The sequence below is a fragment of the Arachis hypogaea genome, chromosome 19 (genome assembly GCF_003086295.3).
Source record: "Arachis hypogaea cultivar Tifrunner chromosome 19, arahy.Tifrunner.gnm2.J5K5, whole genome shotgun sequence".
NCBI classification, from domain to species: domain Eukaryota; kingdom Viridiplantae; phylum Streptophyta; class Magnoliopsida; order Fabales; family Fabaceae; genus Arachis; species Arachis hypogaea.
Genome location: NC_092054.1, coordinates 46,442,756 through 46,446,860, shown reverse-complemented (window position 1 = coordinate 46,446,860; position 4,105 = coordinate 46,442,756). Strand labels below are relative to the sequence as shown.

At 37.1% G+C, this 4,105-nt stretch overlaps 1 non-coding gene across 1 annotated transcript; it reads right to left on the bottom strand.

The window, feature by feature from the left end:
- Positions 1 to 2,748: 2,748 nt before the first annotated feature.
- On the bottom strand, positions 2,749 to 2,856 carry LOC112780796 (small nucleolar RNA R71). Its single transcript, XR_003191611.1, has one exon. It is a non-coding gene; the product is annotated as a small nucleolar RNA R71 (small nucleolar RNA).
- Between the last annotated feature and the right edge of the window lie 1,249 nt (positions 2,857 to 4,105).

Genomic DNA, 4,105 nt, shown 5'->3' with positions numbered 1-4,105 from the left:
AACATGATCGAGAACCGACAGATGATTAGCCGTGCAGTGACAGCGTGCGTAGAACATTTTCACTGAGAGGACGGGAAGTAGCCATTGACAACGGTGACGCCCAACATAAAGCTTGCTATGGAAAGGAGTATGAATGATTGGAAGAAGGCAATAGGAAAGCAGAGGTTCGAGAGGAACAAAGCATCTACATACGCTTATCTGAAATTCCTACCAATGAATTACATAAGTATCTCTATCTCTATCTTTAGTTTATGTTTTATTCATCTTTTAATTATCAATTCTCCATAACCATTTGAATCTGCCTGACTGAGATTTACAAGATGACCATAGCTTGCTTCAAGCCGACAGTCTCCGTGGGATCGACCCTTACTCACGTAAGGTATTACTTGGACGACCCAGTGCACTTGTTGGTTAGTTGTGCGGAATTGTGACAAAGTGTGATTCACGTTTGAGAGCTCCAAGTCTTTGGCACCATTGTTGATGATCACAATTTCGTGCACCAAGTTTTTGGCGCCGTTGCCGGTGATTGTTCGAGTTTGGACAACTGACGGTTTATCTTGTTGCTTAGATTAGGTAATTTTACTTTTTATTAACGAAAAAAAATAAAAAAAATTTCTATTTTATTTTTCAGAGTTTTTAAGAATGAATTCTAGAGTTTCATGATGATTTGTTGAAGTCTGGCTGGCTGTGAAGCCATGTCTAATCTTTTGGACCGAGGTTTCAACTTATCATCACAAGAGCTTGTTGGTTTCTATCAATTTTGCTGTTGTTAGCAATGATCTGCTAAAGCTTGGCTGGCCATTGACCATGTCTAGTGTTTTGGACCGAAGCTTTCACTGAAAGCTTGGCTGGCTAGTAAACCATGTCTAATTTCTGGACCGAAGTTTTAGACTAACATTGCAATGATTCCTGGAATTCTCATTAAAAATTTTGAATCCCTTTATTTTCTTCTCCATGTAATTTTCGAAAAAATCACAAAAAAATTTATAAAATTTATAAAATAAAAAATATTTTATGTTTCTTGTATTGAGTCTAGTGTCTAATCTTAAGTTTGGTGTCAATTGCATTCTTCTTGCATTTTTCGAATATATGTAATATATTCTTCATTGATCTTCAAGCTGTTCTTGATGATTTCATAGCTCTGATCTTTAACTTCTCTTATCTTGTGTCTTTTGTTGTTTCTCATATGCATTTTCAATTTGTTATGGTCCTTAGTATACAAACTTCTAAGTTTGGTGTCTCGCATGCATTGTTTATTTGATCTTAGTTACATTTTTTATTGTTTCTCATCATTAAAAATTCAAAAAAAAATTTCAAAATTGTGTCTTTTCAAGTCAATAACACAGAGAATTGAAGATTCAGAACATTCAGCAGAGGAATTACACAGAAAAAGCTGGGCGTTCAAAACGCCCAGTGAAGAAGGAAAACTGGCGTTTAAACGCCAGCCAGGGTACCTGGCTGGGCGTTAAACGCCCAAAAAGGTAGGATTTTAGGCGTTAAACGCCAGAATAGATGCCATTCTGGGCGTTTAACGCCAGGATGACACTAGAGGGAAGATTTTGTTTTTAATTCAAATCTTTTCAAATCATATCTTTTCAATCATATCCTTTCAAAATCAATTTCTTTCCATTTTTTTTTATTTTTACTATTTTCGAAAATATTTGTTACAATTAATGATTTAATTCAAAAATTTTCAAGTTGTTACTTGCCTATTAAGAAAGGATCATATTTTAAATTCTAGAATTATATCTTCTAATTTCTTGATTAGTCAAGTAATCAACTTTAATTTTAAAACTTTCTCTTTTTAATTTGATTTTCAATCATATCTTCTCAATCATATCTTTTCAATCACATCTTTTTCAAAATTAAGTTTCAATCATATCTTTTTGATTTCTAATTTCAAAATCTTTTTGAAAATCACTTAATTTCTTTCCCAATCTTAATTTTCGAAAATCTCAATCAAATTTTCAAATTTCTTTTTATTATTCTAAAAATATTTTACTTTAACTTCGAAAATTCTTCCCATCTTCTCACATCCTTCTATTTAAGGGAGTAACACTCCTCCTCAAGGTGTAATTCGAACTCTATCCTTTTTGATAAGTTCGAATTCTCTTCTATCTACCTTCTCCTTCTATTTTTCTTTTCCTCTGACACCTCAAAAAATCTCTATACTGTGACATAGAGGATTCCATACTTTCTTCTTCTCTCTTTCATATGAGCAGGAGTAAGGACAAAGACATTCTGGTTGAGGCTGATCCTGAACCCGAAAGGACCTTGAAGAGAAAGCTGAGAGAAGTTACAATACAACTCTCTATAGAGGACCTAACAAAGCTTTTCAAACAAGAAGAAGCCATGGCAGCCGAAAACACCAACAATGCAAGGAAGGTGCTTGGTGACTTTACTGCACCTACTCCCAACTTCTATGGGAGAAGCATCTCAATCCCTACCATTGGAGCAAACAACTTTGAGCTTAAGCCTCAATTAGTTTCTCTAATGCAACAGAATTGCAAGTTTCATGGACTTCCATTGGAAGATCCTCATCAGTTCTTAGCTGAATTCTTGCAAATCTGTGACAATGTCAAGACCAATGGGGTTGATCTTGAGGTCTACAGACTTATGCTCTTCCTTTTTGCTGTAAGAGACAGAGCTAGAACATGGTTGGATTCACAAATTAAGGAAAGCCTGAACTCTTGGGAAAAGCTAGTCAATGCCTTCTTGCCAAAGTTCTTTCCACCTCAAAAATTGAGTAAGCTTAGAGTGGAAGTCCAAACCTTCAGACAGAAGGAAGGTGAATCCCTCTATGAAGCTTGGGAAAGATACAAGCAATTAATCAGAAGGTGCCCTTCTGACATGCTTTCAGAATGGAGCATCATAGGTATCTTCTATGATGGTCTGTCTGAACTGTCCAAGATGTCATTGGACAGCTCTACTGGAGGATCTCTTCATCTGAAGAAGACGCCTGCAGAAGCTCAGGAACTCATTGAGATGGTTGCAAATAACCAATTCATGTACACTTCTGAAAGGAACCCTGTGAATAATGGGACAAATTCGAAGAAAGGAGTTCTTGAGATTGATACTCTGAATGCCATACAGGCTCAGAATAAAATATTGACTCAGCAAGTCAATATGATTTCTCAAAGTCTGTCTGGAATGCAAGCTGCACCAGGCAGTACTAAGGAAGCTTCATCTGAAGAAGAAGCTTATGATCCTGAGAACCCAGCAATGGAAGAGGTGAATTACATGGGAGAACCCTATGGAAACACCTATAATCCTTCATGGAGAAATCATCCAAATCTCTCATGGAAGGACCAACAGAGGCCTCAACAAGGCTTCAATAATAATAATGGTGGAAGAAACAGGTTTAGCAATAGCAAACCTTTTTCATCATTTTCTCAGCAACAAATAGAGAATTCTAAGCAGAGCCACTCTGAATTAGCAATTATAGTCTCTGAACTAATTAAAACCACTCAAAGTTTCATGACTGAAATAAGGTCCTCCATTAGAAATTTGGAGGCACAAGTTGGTCAGCTGAGTAAGAAAGTTACTGAAATCCCTCCTAGCACTCTCCCAAGCAATACAGAAGAGAATCCAAAAAGAGAGTGCAAGGCCATAACTATAACCCACACGGCCGAACCTGGAGAGGAGGATGAGGCAGTGATCTACACTGAGGAAGACCTCAATGGATGTCCACTGGCCTCTGGTGCACGAAATTGTGATCTCTAGTAATTGCTCCAAAAACTTGGTGCTCTAATCTCAATTCATAATTTGTCACAACTTCGATACAACTAACCAGCAAGTGCACTGGGTCGTCCAAGTAATAAACCTTACGTGAGTAAGGGTCGATCCCACGGAGATTGTTGGTATGAAGCAAGCTATGGTCACCTTGTAAATCTCAGTCAGGCGGATAATAATTGATTATGGAGCTTTCGAAAATAATACTAATTAAACAGAAAATAAGGATAGAAACACTTATGTAATTCATTGGTGAGAATTTCAGATAAGCGTGTAGAGATGCTTTCGTTCCTCTGAATCTCTGCTTTCCTGCTGCCTTCATCCAATCAATCCTACTCCTTTCCATGGCTGGCTTTATGCAAGGGCATCACCG